This window comes from Equus asinus, chromosome 9 (genome assembly GCF_041296235.1).
Source record: "Equus asinus isolate D_3611 breed Donkey chromosome 9, EquAss-T2T_v2, whole genome shotgun sequence".
Classification (NCBI taxonomy): domain Eukaryota; kingdom Metazoa; phylum Chordata; class Mammalia; order Perissodactyla; family Equidae; genus Equus; species Equus asinus.
The window spans coordinates 6,147,962-6,168,075 of record NC_091798.1 but is presented as its reverse complement, the minus strand read 5'-3'; the positions used below and the strand labels follow the sequence as shown (position 1 = coordinate 6,168,075).

The 20,114-nt window shown below is 43.4% G+C and overlaps 1 pseudogene; it reads left to right on the top strand.

The window, feature by feature from the left end:
* The first annotated feature begins 993 nt into the window (after window positions 1-993).
* Window positions 994-19,788, top strand: LOC106826854 (mitochondrial calcium uniporter regulator 1 pseudogene; annotated as a pseudogene).
* The last annotated feature ends 326 nt before the right edge of the window (window positions 19,789-20,114 follow it).

Genomic DNA, 20,114 nt, shown 5'->3' with positions numbered 1-20,114 from the left:
TAAAACCACCATGCAGCCCAGGATCGACCTCGGGGCTCTACTAAAGAGAACAGAACGACGCACACACGGCATTGCACAACAGCCCCAAACTGGAAACAATCTAAACGTCCATCAACTGGTGACTGAATAAACAGAATGTGGAATGTCAATACATGGACTACTACTCAGGGAGACAGGAACAAACCGCTGACACCCACTACCACGTGGAGAAACCGCACAGACATTGGGCTAAGTTGACAAATAGAAATGGCAAGCAGTAGGATATATTGGAGTATATGAGGAAGCCATTTGGTATAAAACTAATTTGGCCTGACTTTTTTTTCCCAAAAGGGCCTGACAGGGCCATTGAGCAGGCATTGTATATCCGCTTTAAAACATTTCCTATGGCAAGAACAAATGGCCTTAAGATAAAGGTGCAACTTCCCTCCACATTGCATTTCCTTAGGGATAAGCACCTTTCCTTAGGCTAGGAACTGATTGCTGTGCTCACCTGTGACCACCCAGCTCAAGACAGCAGACCTGCCACCCGGCTGTGTTCACCGAGACAGCAGATTTACCTGCTGTTTCATCAATCGCTGTCCAGACAGATCAGCCTTGCAACTATTGTAAAAGGGGCATTTCAATCATATGTGGAACATCCTCTCTGGGGGTATATAACCACTCTGTGCACCCCACTTCTTTGGTGCCCTTTCTTCCTTCAGGAAGAAAGGCCCCAGGCCATGGTCCTCAGATTTTAGCTCAGAACAAACTCTCCCAAATTTTCATTTATAGATTGGTTATGGATTATTTTTGTGGACAAAGTGAAATGAACTTGTCATAAAAGGCCATATATTGTTTGATTCCATTTATATGCAATCCTCAGAAAAGGCAAATTAAGAGACAGTAAGTAGCGTGGTGGTTGCTCAACAGTTGGAGCAAAAATGTGGATTAACTATGAACAGGCATGAGGGATCTCACTGGCATACGAACATGTTCCAGAGCTGACTGATGCTGATGGTTATGCTCACTGAAATCGCCAAGAACAAGCCCGGAGCCCGCATGCCTGGCGGGAAACGCGGCCCAGCGCCGCCGCCCACGCTCGCCGGAGACCCACTCGGCCTGGGCCAACCGTGACCTGCGACCCCGCCTCGCACGACCGCCTGGGGGACGGGCTGCAGCTCCCTCGCGCTTGAGGCCCAGCGCAAGGCAGGCCGCCGGCGAAGCCCCCGCGCCGCCCCCGCCCCCGCCCCACTCCGGGCCCGCCCCGCCCCCGCCCCCACCCCCACCCTGGGCCCCGCACCTCCCCCCGCCCGTTGCGCTGCCCGCCTCCCCTCGCCCCGCGCTCCTCCCGGCGCGGCAGGGGGCACCCCCGTCGCCCAGGCCTGGCCGGTGCCTGCAGCAGGAGTGCAGAAAGAGATTTCAGCTCTTCTGGGACTAGGACCCTCTCTCTGACACCAGCCTTAGTGTGTTTACTCAAAGAACCTGGACCTACTACTCAACAAGCGGAAATCAGTCTGCCTTGCTCAGGGTCGTGGAGGCCAACGTGGGTAGCAACAAAGATGTCACCGGATGCAGCAGATCGCTCTTCAGCAAAGGACGTCTCAGACTGCTAATGTGAAAAAGGATGTGATTACTTTGGAGAAGAGTGACTTTTCAGCCTTCAGAGCAGAAAATGAGAACATAAAACTTGAACTACATCAGTTACAGAATGGAGTAATCAAAGTCTGAACAGATACCAAATTAAACTTCAACCTAAAAAAGAGCAGAGTAGAATAACTGTGTTCATTCAACAAAAGGAAGCTGCTGGAGATGAGGACAGAAATAGTGGCAGTGCATGGCGGCCAGGATCAGCCCCTCACCCAGACACTGAGGTTGCTGGCTCAAAAGCATGATTCAGGCGCACAAGTGTGATAATATTAAATATTCAGCAGGACCCGTATTTACCTGCCTAACAGTAGCTCTGGCATTTTATCACCTGTGGGCACATAATGGTGTCTATTTTTTTTATTTTACTTTTTTGAGGAAGATAAACCCTGAGCTAACATCTGCCAATCCTCCTCTTTTTGCTGAGGAAGACTGGCCCTGAGCTAACATCCATGCCCATCTTCCTCTACTTTGTATGTGGGACGCCTACCTCGGCATGGCTTGCCAAGCGGTGCCATGTCCGCACCCGGGATCTGAACCGGCGAACCCCAGGCCGTGGAAGCAGAATGTGCAAACTTAACCACTGTGCTTCCGGGCTGGTCCTAGAAGTGTCTATTTAAAGAGGAAAAAAAAGTTACTAAAAACTACTGAATTATTAAAAAGTCAAAAGCAAAAGCAAAAACTCATTCCATCCTTGGCTGATGTGCCACAACTCCCTTGTGATTTTCTTACAACTCCTCTGCTCACTGCAGAGTCCCCTATACAGGGCCACATGCTCCAGTTCTATAAAGGGAAGGTTTTGTAGAGCTATATCCTAAGCCCTCTGGTTCTTTGCATTTTGCAAAGAGTTTAAACATACGTATAATCTCTGTGTGGTCTTTAAAAACCCCACGGGCCAGCCTCAGTGGCTTAGTGGTTAAGTTTGGCACACTCCACTTCAGCAGCCTGGGTTCAGTTCTCGGGTGTGGATCTCCACCACTCATCTGTCAGTAGCCATGCTGTGACAGCGGCTCACATACAAAAAGGAACAAAAAAGAGGAAGATTGGTAGCAGATTTTTTTTTGCCTCAGGGAAAAAAAAAATCCATGACTTTAAATATGGGTTTTATACTGAAAAATTCAAAATTTTATTGCCAGCCTAATTGTCTTGAATAAGATCTAAAATTATATTTGCAACTAGCCATTGCACATAGGCATTGTGCTATATTGCTTATAGGGCAGATTTGCAAATAAGATGCTAATTTTAGACATGCCAATAGAGAAGTCCTAGGGGAGAGGCAGAGATATCTTCCTAGACTGTTTCTCTTGCATTTCTACCACATCCACTATCTCCATGATAACCACTCAAATTCAGAGCCCCGTCTCTACCCTCACAAAAACTCATCCAAACTGCTCAGGACATGATGGACAAGCGGCTTCACCCTGCCCTCTCTCTGGTTGGGTGGTGCTTAGCATCTCAGCTGTGATTTTCTGAAAGCACAGCCAGACTTGAGTGGTCCTGCAGCCTTTGAACAGAAGGCGCCAACAGTCCCCAGTCAGCATCTCCATGTGAATAACTGAAAATCAATACTCTTATTTTTACCTTTTTTTTTCCTAAAGAGATGGTGTTTGTTTGTGTTAGTTTTTGTTTCTTGGGTGTTTTTTCAGGGAAAGATTCACCCTGAGCTAACATCTGTTGCCAGTCTTCCTCTTTTTTTTTTTCCTCCCAAAAGCCCCACTACATGGTTGTGTATTCTGGTTATAGGTCCTTCTAGTTCTTCTATGTGAGCCACTGCCACCGCATGGTCACTGACAGGTGGTGTGGGGCTCCACAGCCAGGAAATGAACCCGGGCCACCAAAGCAGTGAGCACTAAACTTTTAACCACTAGGCCTTAAGGGCTGGCTCTATTTTTACATTTTTAATAAGCCTGGTGAAAATACAACATTCCAACCATCTCCCTGTCACGTTCTAAGCCACAGGATGATTTTTTGTAACTACAAGACTCCACGCAATAGAAAAACAGACAAGACTGGCTGAAAGAAACTCCGACTGCTCAAGACTTAAGACAGAGCTCAATGCCCTCGGTGGACCTGTGCCTGCCCCAGAGAATTCAGGACCAAGGAGAGCGACCGGGTGGGGACTCCTCTTAGAGGTTGGCTCTAATCCCAGGGCCAGCGTCCCTGACCCTCCACTGAGCGCATCACTCAGACTCTGGAGAGAGAAGATCCAGGCCTGCGGGTTGTGCTTATGCACTCAGGGCAACCCAGGCTCCCCCCAGCAGTGCCCTGAGCCTGACTGGGAGGCCACAGCCAGGGAAAGGCCTGAAGGGAGAAGTTAGGGGGCCCCCTGCCCATGGCTTTGCTGACTGTCACTGAGATCACTCAGCTTCTGCTGCTGAACTCATGGGCAGGACTGACTTTCAGCGCCCTGCAGTGCTGAGCTCCTTGACTCCCAGCTGCCTCCCAGCATCCCTCCCTGGGTCTCCCTGGGACGGAAGAGCTGCTGGCCTAAGGCCTCAGAAGGAACCAGGAGAGCCTGGGCTGTTTGTGCCTTCAGCTTTGCATTTCAGAGTCACGCACAGAGAGTTTAAGGACTGACTCACAGAATACAGGGTACAGAGCAACCTAATGTCCTCCTGGCTGCTCCTCCTGCAAGCCCTGGGAGGAAACAAGTCCATTAAAAAAATACCAGAGAGACACACTCACTTATACACAGTACACGCCTGGCTGGGGTGTTGTCTAAACAATTTCCAGTGAGTGAAGCTGCTCACTTCAACTGATGCGGGGGGGCTGGGGTGGGCAATCCTCCGGTCACCAGGCCCCCATCCCTGGAGAATCCAGAGCTGAGCTTCTGGAAGCAGGGGGCTTCTCTGCCCACACTCAGTGAGAGGAACCCACAGGCACAGGGAGAGGAGAAACAGAGCACGAGGGCAGCTCCTTCCCTCCCCAGACCCTAGGCTCTGCAGCCAGGGAAGCAGGAGGGACTGCAAGAAGCTCCAGCTGCTTCCAAGGGAGGAGCCTTCTCAGGAGATGGTCCTACTGGCTGGTGGACACTGCCCGAATTTTGGGCGCAGCTGAGGAAACACAAGTGACATGTGTCAGGTCCTGTCAGGGGACTAGGGCAGTGTCAGGGACAGAGGCTCTTATAAGGCTTTGTAGAGAACACGTCCAAGGCCCTTGCTCTGGGGAATGGGCGGGGCCTGCTCTGTTTCCCACCCACCCTTAGTGTTTCTGTCTGGCCTGGGCAGTCACTCTTGGCTCTGGGGATCAGTCCTGCCAGGGGCACTGCACCTGTGTCCCCAGCTCTAAGCAAAAGACGTATGCTCAACAGTTGCCTGGGAATCTCCTTTCTCTAGCCTTTCTGCCCTCACTGGTGACCGTGGGGCCACAGGCAGGACTCCCTGGGTCCCTCCTCTGTGCTCCCTGGGTCCCCCACCCCACCCAAAGCTGGGGCAGCCTCTCTGACCCTTGTCTGTTTCAGCAGGTTCTCTGCAGTGACTCCAGAGGTTACACTGCACAAACACCTGTGTGCAGGTAACGTGGTCAAAGTGATTTTAGGGTGGCCCGCTCTCCCCAGATGGGAACCCCAGGACATGGTGGGCCAGACTTCACACATGGGCCAAAGTCTTGCCCTTGGAGGCTAGACCTATATAGGGGGCCTCCCTCCCCCAAGACCAGCACCACATGGAAACACAAATCCAGGCATCTCCGCCCTGATGTGGCCATCCTGACACAGCCCTTCCTGAAGACTTTTCTCCCCAGCTGAGTTAGGGAAAGAGAACACAAGTTGTTTTTCCCAGTCTTAATGTGTCTGCCTCAGGCTAGTGTCCTTCTTTCTCCCAAAAACTGTACAGTTCTCTTAGGTGACCGTTCAGGGCCAGAATGAGCCCTTCTGAGCCATCATGGAGAAGTCTATCAGCTATCTCTGTCTAACCACAGCCCTGCAACTGTGGAAGTTCAAGATGACACTCCAGAATCAATGAGCCTGTTCTTAAAGGAAATTGAGAGGTACAAAAAATATTCAACGTTTTCTCATTCCACCAACGGCCTTCGAAAACAGAAAGTATGCCTCCCTACAGTCCTTTTGAGGGTTTAATACTTATTAGACAAGAGTTCAGTGGAAGGTATGAGGAGAAACTTCATGAAACACTTTCCCTGGTATCAAACACCGGAGCTCGGTTTAGGCTCGGGGACAGCCCGAGGCCCACATGCAGCCACACCAGGATCCCGGGCCTTCCTCCAGGATGTGGGCTCTTTCTCTGGGAATTTGGGGCCAGTTTTCCTGATGCGTCACAGTGGCCACATCCTAGGGGACCTTGTGAGGATATCTCCTTCCCACTTATCATTCACTACTTGCTTTTTCCAGTTGTTTTCATAATTTAAGGGAATAAAACATCTAGTTTTTATAAATTTAAGTAGATTAAATTGTAATAATATTTTAAATGATAAAGTAGAATATACTTAAACGGTAGAATTAGTATCGAAATTAATTATGACGCACATCAATCAACAGTTAAGAATAATCTGCAAAGTCAACATCATACTTCCTGGTGGAAGACTGAGTGTTTTCGGCTAATAACATGAATAGACAAGATACGAACATTGCCTCTCACTGCTTCTGTTTCACTCTGTACTCGAGGTTCTGGCCAGATAAATTAAGAGAGCAGGAAAGAGAGGGAGAGAGGGGGAGAGAGGGACAGAAAAGAAAAACAAAGAGAAGAAAAAAGAGAAAAGAGAGGAGAAGAAAAAAAAGGCATACGGGTTAGAAAGGAAGAAGGAAAACAATATCTCTATTTGCAGATGGCACGATCTTGTTTACAGAAAATCCTAAGGAATCCACTAAAACATCCTTAGAACTAATAGATGGGTTCAGCGAGGTTGCAGGATACAAGATTGTATATAAAAATAAGTTGTATTTCTATGACAGTAAGCAATTCAAAAGTGAAATTAAGAAAACATTCCATTTACAGCAGTCTCAAAAAAATAAAATACTTAGGAATAAATCTAAAAAAAGAAATGCAAAATGTGTGAACTAGAAAACGTTGAGATTAAAGAAACAAAAACAATCTAAAGAAGAACAAAGTTGGAGGACTCATACTTCCTGATTTCAAACTTACTACAAAGCTACAGTAATCAAGACAGTGTGGCACTGGCATGAGGAAAGGTCAGTGAAGCAGCATCGAGCATCTCCAAACAGACCCTTCCAGTCAGGGCCAGTTAACCTGGGGCCAAGATAATTCAGTGGGGAGAGAACAGCCTTTCCCACTAATGGTTCTCAGACAACCAGATCTCCACACACACAAGAGTGAAGCTGGACCCTACTTCATGCCACTGGCGAAGGCTAACTCAAAATAGATCACTGACCTAAATGTAAAAGCTAAAGCTATGAAATTCTTACAAGAAAACATAGGGGTAAATCTTTGTGGCCTTGGTTTAGTGAATGGTTTCTTAGACATGACACCAAGCAAAAAAAGAAATGGAAAAACAAAGAATGGATAAACAAAATCTGGTATATCCATATAATGAAATATTATTTGGTAATAAAAAGAAGTGAAGTGCTGATACACTCCACAACACGCATGAACACTGAAAACATTATGCTGAGTGAGAGACGCCAGTCAAGAAAGACCACATATTGTATGATTCCATTTATATGAAATGTCCAGAATAGGCACATTTATAGAAACAAAAAATAGATTAGTGACTATGTAGGGCTGGCAGGGGCGGAAATGGAATGAGAGTTTTTGCTAATTGGTACAGGTTTTCTTTCTAGGGTGGTGAAAATATTTTTAAATTAGATTGTGGTGATAGTTGCACAGCTCTGTGAATATATGAGATGCCATTGAATTTTACACTTTGAGTGAATTTTATGGTGTATGAATTATATCTCAATACACCTTTTTTTAAAAAATATAATAGCTTTCAGGAATCTCACCAAATTCAAAAGGATAGCTGTGGTCTTCTATTCATATTGGTATATTAAGAGAATGGGCTATGAAGATAAACAAATCATCCAGAAATCCTCTCATTCTTCTAAATTTTAAGTATTTTAATGTGATTGGCACAAGGGTAAAGTCAGGAATTCATGGAATAGTGCTCCAGCCTCTGCTCAACGACATAAACCTTATTTCCAGTCACTGGTTTCACTACAGAAAAGTCTAATGAGTAACGGATCACTCGTTTCTTCTTGCAATTAAGTTTTGTAACTTTTTTAAGTTGTCAGTGGTCTACAGGAGGGAGAGGACAATCCGAATACAGAGAATGATGTCTAGGACGTGAAAGGTGAACTGGCTGGGACAGCATCTAGAAGAAATGTAATGTCTGTGTGACCAGGTTCTAATCCCAGACCTATCACTTAGCACCTGTGACGCCATGAGCGCGTTATTATCCTCCCCATGCCTCAGTTTCCTCATTGGTAAAGTACGGTGATGGTGTCAGCTGCCTACAAGCTATGAGGAGTAAGTGCGTTAACTGATAAGAAGCACCTGGCACAGACAAACACGCTCAACAAAGCTTTGCTATTATTATTAAGCGCAGGATCTTGCTTGATTCACTTTTGTATTATTCTCTGCACTCTTTACATTCTTGTCAATCACTTGATAAAGATTCATTGAAGACTAATTTCTTTAAAGGCACACAGCCAGGGTGTGGTTATTCTCAGCTTTGATGGTGAGGTTGTTGAGGATCAGAAACATAAGGTTCCTTTACACAGCTCCCAACTCACCAAGCTGTGCTCAGAACTGACATTTGGAATTTCAGCCCGATGGTCTTTCACTGCCCCACGCTCAGCAGCAGGGAACCTAAGAGGTGCTCAGGAGCAGAGAATTGCTCAGGTGGGATCTACAGAGTGGGTCACTCCCATCCTTGGTGCCTCCATGACAGAAGGAAGGGAAAAGTGGGGACAGGAGCCCAATGGGGAAACTGCAGGACACACAAAGGTGAAGCGATGTGGCAGGAGCACGGGGCTTCAGGTGCAGGGATCGACTGCTACTGGCTGCAGGTAGTGTCTGAAATTATATCAAAAAGAAAAAAATACAGTAATATCCCAAAAGTTAATGGCCATAAATTTAAAAGTTGTCAATGAAGCACATTTTAAATGGGTAATTCTCTGTAATTATGATTACAGTGAATGTTTGATGCTTCATTCTCTTTTTTTTCTTTCCAGCTTTATTGAGCTATAATTGACAAATTAAAAAGCTGTATATATCTAGGGTGTACAACATGATTACTTAATATGTTTACATTGTGAGATGGTTACTACAATCAAGTTACTTAACACATCCATCACTCACATAGCTACCATTTTTTGTGTATGTAGTGAGAAGCCTTAAGGTCCACTTTCTTAGCAACTTTCAAGTGTACGATGCAGTATTATCGACTGTGGTCACCCTGCTGTACACTAGATCCCCAGAACTCACCCATCTTATTCCATGTGTGCATAACTGTACAGGAATTCAAATTCTACTATGGCTAATTAACCATTCACTTGAAACTTCCAATTTTTAGTGAACTATATTAAAGCTTCATGGGGCCTTTGGGAGGTGATTAAGTCTTGAGGGTGGAGTTCTCGTGAATGGGGTTAGTGCCCTTATAAAAGAGGACCCAGAGAGGTCTCTCACCCCTTCTGTCGGGTGAGGACACAGGGAAGCGACAGGCGTCTATGAGGAAGCAGGCCTCCACCAGATACCAAACCTTCTGCTGCCATGATCTTGGACTTTCCAGTCTCTAGAACTGTGAGAAATAAATGTTTGTCAGCAAAAAAAACTTCAATTAACACCCACAAAGACTGATTTTGTTGTTTGACTTGCTTTCTCTTCCTTATAATAGATTCCTAGAAGGGTAATTATTCCATGAAAGAATATGAATATTTATGACCATTGGTACATATAACCAAGTGATTTTTCAAAAGGGTTGTGTTAATTAACACTGCCACCCATGATGCAGGCAGGAACACAAGTTTCACAGCACCATTGCAAGTGCTGGACATTGTTGTTAAAATATATTTTGCTATATAAAAAATAGTGAAACAGTACCTCATGGATTTCCTTTAAACTCTTCTGATTATTAGTGAACTTCAACATTTTCCTGCATGTTTTTTCCTTCATTATGGATGCTTTTCATTGTGTAGGGCAATCTCGCGTATTACAAGACGTTTAGCATTTATGGCTCCTGGGCGAGAGATAATATCACCCTCCACCCTGGTCAGTGTGACAACCAAAACTCCCTGACATATTTTCACATGTGCCACATGCAGCTTTGTGGGATAAAAACCATTGCTTGCTGATCTAGTTTAAGGCCTGGCCCAAGTGTAGGGCTAAGCAGCTACACCGAGCCTTCTTTTCCTTGAGCTCTAGTCAGGTTCCAGTGTGGCCTTTAAGGGAAGAGGAAGCCTCTTGCCAAGAAAGAAAGAATACATAAGGCACCTCCGTGAAAAGGTGTTGTCTTTGTAACCTTGACAACTTTCTCCTCGGACACTCGTGCCAGACTCTGTCCTTGGTCTTCATCCGTGTTATAACTTCTCCTCCTTGAACGAAGCTTTGAGCTCTCCCAGAAGATGACTGTGCTTAGCCAGCACCTGTTTCTCACTCCAGAGCAAAATCTGCTATCAGAAAGAGAAGAGTGATTCTAGGAGAGGAGGCAGGGAAGGAGCAGGGCGGAGATTGGAATTCAGGTGATAACCACACTTCTCCCTGCCTTTAAGTAAAGAATTGCTTACACCACCTTGATCCCCAATGTGAATGTAAGTCTGCCATTTCCAAACCGAACACATTAGAGCCTTAATGACAGTCTTTCCACGTTATACACACCATTTTGATGGTAAGCAGTAAAATTTCTTTGTCAGCTTATGCTAACACAATTCTCTTCTGCTATTTTTTCATGGATCCAAAATTCTTTCGTAGGGTATCTATCGACTCACGGCCATCATTTCTCATCAGAGTTGTCATGTTGCCTGTCCTAACAGAGCAAAGGCACTGCAGGAAATTACAGATTTTGTTTCAGTAACTAAAGGCCGAGTTCTTGGATTACAAAAGAATCCATGGCAATTAGTTCTTTTGAATTCCCAAATAGAGAAAAGAATTAGAAAAAACTTATCAGAAATCTATATACCAGAATTCCAGTTTCAACTTCCCCTGTAAAGTCGCTCAGCTCTAACACGGAAGTTGTCACTCCCATCCTCACAACAAAAAAGCTGAGCACACTGAAATTCAAAGACTTTTCTTAGATTCATCAGAGAACTGAGGTCACAGGACAAACCGCCACCCCAAAATCTGGACAAACAGGCAAATACTGGGAATCACAGGCAAGATCAGTCTACATGAAGCAGAAGCCACGGGAACCAGTTCCAGTGGGAACACGCAACTGGAGGCTGATGAAGTGCTGGAGGCTCAGTGTGGACGAGATGGAGAGTTAAAAACTCCAGGAGCCTGTCCTTGGAGGTGGGCTCAGACATCCATGGGTTTTACCTCCAGGAGCCCCACCAGGTTCTCACAGTGAAGCTGAGAGAAAAATGCCCTCCTGTTTTGGCGGGGGGAGGGGAAAAGAACCATTCTGAAACATGGCCAGGGCTTTCTCCAGGACAAAGCCCTCCGCTCTAAGGGAAATTTCTTCACCAGAAGCTTATCCGACCTCAGAGAAGGGCAACCAGACAACTGCAAACTCCTCTAGCCTTCGGGCCTCATGTAAGAGGGAGGAAAAAAGGATAAGAAAAGCTTCTAAAGGTCACCGCTCAGGGACCCAGACCTAGTCAAAGGCCGAGATTTAATTATAAAATTACAGGATGCTTCCCGCCCTCAACACCTCCCCACCACATCAACAGACTCCAGTATGATAACATCGGATTCCAAGTGAGAGAGCTGCAAGACAGACTCTGTTTAAGATCGAGTTATTAGGGAAACCCCAAGACAACAAGGAGAAAAAACAATAAGAAAACTGAAGCCGCTGGCACTTACAGCTACAACAAACATTGAACATAGCCCAGCAAAAAACTCACCCTAAGGCCAAATTACCTTAGTTCCTATCACGTGATACATGACGTCTGGCTTTCAACAAAAAGTTCTAAGGCAGGCGCTGGCCGATGGCACAGCAGCTAAGTTAGCACACTCCACTTCGATGGCCCAGGGTTCACAGGTTCAGATCCCGGGTGCAGACGTACGCACTGCTCCTCAAGCCACACTGTGGCAGGCGTCCCACATATAAAGTAGAGGAAGATGGGCACAGATCTTAGCTCACGGCCAATCTTCCTCAGCAAAAAGAGAAAGATTGGCAGCAGATGATAGCTCAGGGCTAATCTTCCTCAAAAATAAAAGTTATAAGGCATAGTAAAGGCAATAAAAACACAGTGTGAAGAGACAAAAAGAGCATCAGAACCAGAATGAGATATGACACATATTTTGGAGTTATCAGTTGGGGAATTTAAAATAACTATGATTAATATGTTAAGGACTGTAATGGAAAAAGTAGACAATATGCAAGAATAGAGGACTAATGTAAGCAAAGAGAAACTTGAAGAAAGAATCAAAAGGAAATGATAGAAATCAAAAACCTTGTAACAGAGGTGGACAGAGCAGAGGAAATAATAAGTGATCTCGAAGATAAGTCAACAGAAATGTCTCAGACTGAAATGCAAATAGAAAAATAGAATTTAACAAACAGAACAGATATCCAAGAACTGTTGGACAGTTACAAAAGGTGTAACATTCGCAGTATGAGAATACCAAGGGAGGAGAAAGTGAGAAAGGAGCAGGAGAAATACTTGAAATAATAATGGCTGTGAGTTTTCCAAAATAATGACAGATATGAAACTGTAGGTCTAGGAACTTCAGACAACACTGTGCAGGATAAATAAAAACAACACAAACTACAAAAAAAACCCTACACCTAGGAATATCATATTCAAACAGGAAAAACCAAAGACAAAGAGTAAATTTTGAAAAAAGTAAGGCAGGGGGACACCTTTATATAGAGAAACAAGGATAAGAACCATTTCAGACTTCTTATCAGAAAGAGAGAGCGGAGCGCAATACGTGAAATGTTGAGCGGAAAGCGCGCCAGCCCAGAATCTGCACCCAGTGAGGTCCTCCTGCAAAAGTGACGGAGAAACAAAGACTTTTTCAGGCAAACAAAACTGAGGGAATTTGTCACCAGCAGATCTGCCTTATAAGAAATATTAAAAGAATTTCCTCAGAGAAAAGGAAAATGATATAGGTCAGAAATTTGGATGTACAAAATGAAAGGAAGAGCATCAGACAAGGAACAAATGAAGGTAAAACAAAACGTTTTATTTTTCTTGTTCTTAATTTATCTGGTGGACAACTGTTTGTTCAAAGTAATGAGAATAATAATGCATTATGGGATTATAGTATTTGGCTAAGTGAGATGAATAACAGAAATGTTACAAGAAATAGGAGGGAGGAATTGGGACCATTCGTGCACGGCACCTGCACTGCCTCTGAAGTAGAACAGTGTTAGTTCAAAGTCGACCTAGATTAGTTGAAAATGTTTATTGCAAACTGCAGGGCAACCACTAAACCAATTTTTTTAAAGAAGTATAATTGATATGCTAAGAAAGGAGAAAGAACAGAATCATATAAAATACTCAATTAAAAACAGAGAAAGCAGAAAAGGAGAAGAAAAGAAAAAGAAAGAAAGAACAAATATAATGAATAGAAAACACTTTATCTCAATAGATGCAGAGAAAGCATCTGACAAGATTCAGCATCCATTTATGATAAAAACTCTCAATAAATTGGGTATAGAAGGAAAATAGTTCAACATAATAAAGCCCATAAAACCCACAAGTGGTGGTGACAAACCCACAGCTAACATCATACTCAACGGGGAAAAACTGAAAGCCACCCCTCTGAGAACAAGAACAAGACAAGGGTGCCTACTCTCCCCACTCTTACTCAACACAGTACTGGAAGTCTTAGCCTCAGCAATTAGGCAAGAAAAAGAAATAAAAGGAATCCAAACTGGAAAAGAGGAAGTAAAACCGTCACTATTTGCAGATAACATGATTTTATATATATAAAACCATAAGGAATCCACCAAAAACCTATCTGAAATAATAAGCAAAAACTGTAAAGTGGCAGGGTACGAAATCAACATACAAAAATCATTTGCATTTCTATACACTAACAATGAACTAGCAGAAAGAGAAATCAAGAATATAATCTGATTTACAATTGCAACATAAAGGAAAGCATACCTAGGAATACATTTAACAAGGAGGTGAAAGACGTGTACACTGAAAACTATAAAACATTGTTGAAAGAAATCAAACAAAGAAAGTGGAAAAATATTCCATGCTCATAGATTGGCAGAATTATCATAGTTAAAATATCCATATTACCTAAAGCAATCTACAGATTCAATGCAATTCCTATCAAAATCCCAATGACATTTTTCATGGGAATAGAAAAAAGAATCCTAAAATTTATATAGAACCACAAAAGACTCCAAATAGCCAAAGCTATTTCATAAGAAAGAAGAACAAGGCTGGAAGCATCACACTTCCTGATTTCAAACTATACTACAAAGTTATAATAATTAGAACGGTACAGTACTGGCATAAAAATAGATACATGGGCCAATGGAACAGAATAGAGAGCCCAGAAATAAACTCCTACATTTCTGGTCAACTGATATTTGACAAGGAAACCAAGAATACTCAATGGAGACAGGATAGTCTCTTGAACAAGTGGTGCTGGAAAACTGGATACCACATGCAGAAAAATAAATTTGGACTCCTATCTCATACCACTCACAAAAATTAACTCAAAATGAACTAAGGATTTAAACTTAAGACCTGATAACCATAAAACTCCTAGAAGAAAACCCACTAAAGAAGTTCCTTGACTTTGGTCCTGGCAGTGTCGACTGAGACAAAGAGTCTAGGTGACATCAGTGAAGGAGTTTACTCAGAGATCAGCGTGAGGAGCTCGAGCCCCAGCAAACAGTCCAACAGAGCGCTCTGACGGAACTGCTCTGAGTTGAGAGTTTAAGCGCAGCTCCTCTCTCTTTCACATGACACGGTATGTGCAAGGAAGGAGGAAAACAGCAACTAGATTTCATATATGTCAAAAAAGGGATAGATCTAGTTTTTCTCTAGATTATACACTGAAGGTAACATAAACAAGAATTTCTTGCTTATGCATCAGACAAGTTCAGAGATGCTGATGTCACCCATGTGTGGAGGGAGGCAAGGACCAGGGTTATTGTTTATTCCCTCAATCTCCAAGAAATGCAGCTGGGGATGGAGGAGCTATGTACCCTTTATCTTTTCCTGTTGCTGATGTCTCCAGCTGGCGTCTTCAGCCATGAGGTTTGGGGCCGCAAGGTCACTCTGACACAGGCTGACAGTGGCCTGCACGGCTGCTTCTCAGAACAGCGTGGATTTTGTTGTACTGACTTAAAGCCTATGCAGTTTGCTTGCTGGATTCGCCTGTTAGACCAGGGAGATGGGGCCCAGAAATCCATCCACGGCAGCAATTTCCTGGATATGACACTAAAAGCACAAGCAACAAAAGAAAAAAATAAGTGGGACTACATCAAACTAAAAGATTAGCGGACATTTGGTCCTATCCAAAACATCCATGTAGACATTTAGTCCACACCATTTGGTTCTATCAAAAACATCCGAGCCAGCCCTGATGGTCTAGTGGTTAAAGCTCAGTGCTCTCACCGCTTCGATGGTCCAGGTTCGCTTCCTGACTGTGGAACCTCACCACCTGTCTGTCAGGTGCCATGCTGTGGCAGCAGCTCACACAGAAGAACTAGAAGGACTTACGACCGGGATATACAACCATGTACCAGGGCTATAGAGAAAAAAAAAAGAAGACGACTGGCAACACATGTTAGCTCAGGGCAAATCCTTCTTTGAAAAAGACAACCATGAGCATATCTGCTCCATGCCAAATGGTCCTTGATATTTGTTCCTGTCAAAAATGTCCACATGTAGAAAATGTCCCTGGGTTCAAATAGCCCATAACGTTTATTTATACTTTGGTTTATAGGATTAATATATTAAAAATACTATCATGTTTTATTGGTCCAAAAATTGTGTTGTGGCTGTATTCCCAATAATAACCCTTCTTGCCTTGGGAGCCTCGCTAGTAATGGCCCATGGGGTTAGGTAGATGGGTCAGGATTCAAATCTTGCAGAAGAGTGGGATTTATATTCAAATGAGTACCAAGGAAGAGTCTCTACAGTTAGAGAAAGGCACAGAGGACAAGTTGAGGCTCGGTTCTCGCAGTGCTTGGGTGTCGTATGTCACTGGGCATTTGGTTGGATGTGGCTGGGTCATTCAATAAGGGTGAAGTTTGAAAGGAGGACCTTAGTGAAGCCGCAATGTAAAACAGGCAGCAAACTTGTGCATGTAAACACTTCACAGAGCATCTTGCTTGTCCAGGAACAGTGAGAACAGATACGGTCTCCCACCACATACTGGATGAGTGTCACAGCCACTATGAGGAGGATGCTGAGCATCTAATTAACCCCTCTTCAGCTATCCCATTGCCCAGGGTTAATGGGCGATGTTTGCCTTGAATCATGTCCTACCTATGATCATGGTAGACTGCAAGAGGCACCTACTGCAATTTGGACAGGTTTCAGTCCCACACTTAGCTACCAATCAGCGTGGACTATCACACCCTTGGCTGGGGCCTACCTGCTGGCTGAGCTTGGCCAAACCGGGTGTCAAATCCATAAGACATTGGTAAGGTTTCCCCTACCAGTAAACCAGTGACACTGGTCAGATGGCTACAAAAGAAAAAAAAAACCCTTCTTCTGTTGCTTAGCAGTATGACATTGTTATTTGAAAATTCTCAGTGGAACATGGCAAAAATAATATGCTCACAAAAAGAAAAGCCAATGCTACATTATAATGGTTTTTGTTTTGACAGGAGTTTTTACTGGAGCTGTGAGGAAAGAAGCACCTGCAATGCTGGATGCATAACGTTACAATCATTCAAGATGGGACAGGAAAACATCGGCACGATGCTGGTGTTGAGGGGAGGTAAAGAAAACTCTGAACAGGTTAAAACAATGTGCAGAAGAAGAACCAAATGCAACACCATCGCAGGTACTTCAAAAAACTCTCCATGATATTCATGATTGAGGGTTCCTCTTAATGCTTCCAGGAGAAACTCGTTAAAGAGGCAAGTAAACAGAATTCAAAACAGACATCAACCTCCAAACCCAACCTCATTGCATAGAATTAAATTCCAAAGAAGTATAAAGTGACCAGACTTGAAGACCCACTTCCTATGCATGATTCCAGTGCTCGAGATGACAAAAGAATTCTTATTTACACAACGTACGACAATATTCGATATTTAAGTACCAGTTCAACATTATCCAGTGTGGCACCTTCAAGATGGCACCAACACACTTCACGCAGTTATTTACCGTGCACGGTGTAGTATTGGGTTATACTAAGCCATTGATTTAACACTGACAACACAAGAAGACATTGATATATATATATATATGAGAAAGTCCTTACATTTGCATGGGAAAGAACCTTGACATTAACCCTTCATTGTGCATGGTGGATTTCGAGACTGCAAATATGAACGTGATTTGACTATTCCTACCAAATGCACAAGTACAAGGATGCTTGTTTCACTTTTTACAATCACTGTGGCAAAAAATATCTTCTTTGGGTTTAACACCTAAGTATACGACCACAGAGAGAAACACCAGCAAGTATGCATCCATGTTCTTTGGACTCCCATTTGCGTCTTTGGAAGATGTAAATGAAACTTTTGAGTACATTGTGGAGAATGCAGGAGAAAATTTAGACAACCTAATGCATTATGCTGAGAGAGTGCATGTCTGTGGAAGGCGTGGCAGAGGCAGAAGAAGACCAGAAGCTCCAAAATTCCCCTCAGAAACTTGGAATGTTTGCACATCAGTACTGAACAGTGATCACTGGACGAACAATGCAGTGGAAGGCTGGCACAGCAAATTTCAAAAGCTGATGCTAGTGCATCATCCTTCAATTTGGAGATTTAGTGAAGTGTTAAAAGACGAAGAGCAAAGCAATGGCCAAGTTATCACCCTGGTTCTTGGCGGTCAGATTCGAATATAGCCACCAACTTGACAATGATACCAACAAAATCAAATTCATATAAACAAAATTGTTAACAGATATAACAAATATAAAGCCAATAATCAGGTTGATATATACTTGAGAGCAATTGCCATCAACTTAAGAGTAACCCTACGGAACTTTATGACAAGGAAGAAGAAGAAGAAATGTGAAACCCAAAATTCATCATGAATTACAAAAACAATAATGTGAATACAATTTTAATGAAGTTAAATGTTTGTATTATTTAACAAATCAGGGACCAAATGTCTCCATGGGCGTATTGAACAGGACCAAATGTCCTGCAAGGAACTGAAAAGCTGCTGCACAGCAAAAGAAACTATCCACAAAATGAAAAGGGAACCTGTGGAATGAAAGAAAATACTTATAAATCATGTATCTGATAAGGGGTTAATATCCAGAATATATAAATAACGCATACAACTCAATAGCAAAAAAAACAAACAACACAATTTAAAAATGGGCGGAAGAACTCAATAGACATTTTTCCAAAGAAGGCATACAAATTGCCAATAGGTACATGAAAAGATGCTCAATGTCAACAGTCATCAGGGAGATGCAAATCAAAACCACAATGAGCTATCCCCTCACACCTGTTAGAATGACTATCATCAAGAAGACAAGAGATAACAAGTGTTGGTGAGGATGTGGAGAAAAGGGAAACCTTGCACACTGTTGGTGGGAATGTAAATTGGTGCAGCCAATATGCAAAACAGTATGGAGGTTCCTCAAAAACTTAAAAATAGAACTACCATATGATCCAGCTATTCCACTTTTGAGTATGTGAAGAAGATGAAATTAAGATCTCAAGAGATGATCTCCACTGCCATGTTCATTGCAGCATTATTCACAAAAAGTAGGCTATGGAAACAACCTAAGTGCCCATCAACAAATAAATGTGTAAGCAAGTGGCATATATATGTCCACAAAGGAGTGTTATTCAATCATGAGAAAGAAGGAAATTCTGCCATTTGAGACAATATGGACAGATCCTGAGGGTATTATGCTAAATGAAAAAAATCAGACAGAGAAAGACAAATACTGTGTGATGTCACTCGTGTGTAGAATCTAAAAAAGCCGAACTCATAGGAACAGAGGCTAGAATGGTGGTTACTAGGGGCTGTGGGAGAGGGAAATGGGGAGACGTTGGTCAAAGTGTACACATTTCCAGTTATAAAACGAATACCTTCTGTGGATCTAGTGCACAGCATGGTGATTAGAGCTAACAATACTGTATTATATACTTAAAAGTTGCTGTGAGAGTAGATCTTAAATGTTTTAACCACAGATAGAAACGGTCATTATGTGAGATAATGCAGGTGTTAGCCAACGCTATGCTGGTAACCATTTCACAACATATAAGTGGATCAAATCAACATCTTAAACTTACACAGCACTGGATTTCAATCACACCTCAATAAAGCTGCGGGAAAAAATGTCTCACTGATCTAGCAGTGATCTTTAAGCTGAATCAGCTGAGCAGCAGCTCAGGTTTGAATTCCTTTGGGGAGAAGTCATCAGGTCCAGAGCCCACCAAATATCACTCGACAGTAACCAAACGGCCATGCGTCACCGCTGCCCCTGGAGCAGCCATTCCTCCTGAGGGTGTTTCAACCACTGCAGCCCTAGAGAGGGAGGAAGACAGCGTCTTGTAAAATTACCACACTCTATGGAAAACTTAGGAAAGTACAGCAATTAGAATGAAGGAAAAAACGGCATTGAAGATATAGAATTCAATCCATGGAATTAGCTCTTTTGTACTTGATTTTAGTCAAAGTCAAAAAATCACCTATGAAACGACTTTTGTCTGCTTTTTAAAATGTTGAAAGCATTCAAGAGGTTAAGATATGTTTGTAATTTAATTGAACTTTGTAGGGTCTGGGCCTTGCTTGCTCAGCAGAAACCCCCAGGCCCACTGCAACCGTGTGTCCTTCTGGCTCCCTTCCGGGCAGGCAGCCCAGCTACCGGGATTTGTAACGATCTGGGCCTGGCCAGCCGGGACCCTCCCCTATCCCACGAGAAGAACATCGTGTCCTATGGGGACACAGAGCCCCTCCATGGGAGCTACTGATCCTGGGAACGCTGGTCGTACCAAGGACAGCCCTTTGGCAAGCATGCAGCCTTTGTTCCTCTGCCTGCTTAAGCAAGCTTCTCTTAGGGGGCGGGCAGGTGCACACTTCCGTCCAGCCGGCCACTGGACAGTCTCCCATAAGTAGGACCCAATAAACCTATATGTCTCCTTTGCAGTCTCCAGGTCATTTCTTCAGTCTCTCAGCAAGATACCACGTCATCTTAGCCCAGCTGAGCTTGCGGCGGAACAAACTTTTAAAAGTATTTTGTCAAGTAAGCTTGCAAGTCATTTATAAATAGGAAATTTTATTTTAAATCTATTTTGAT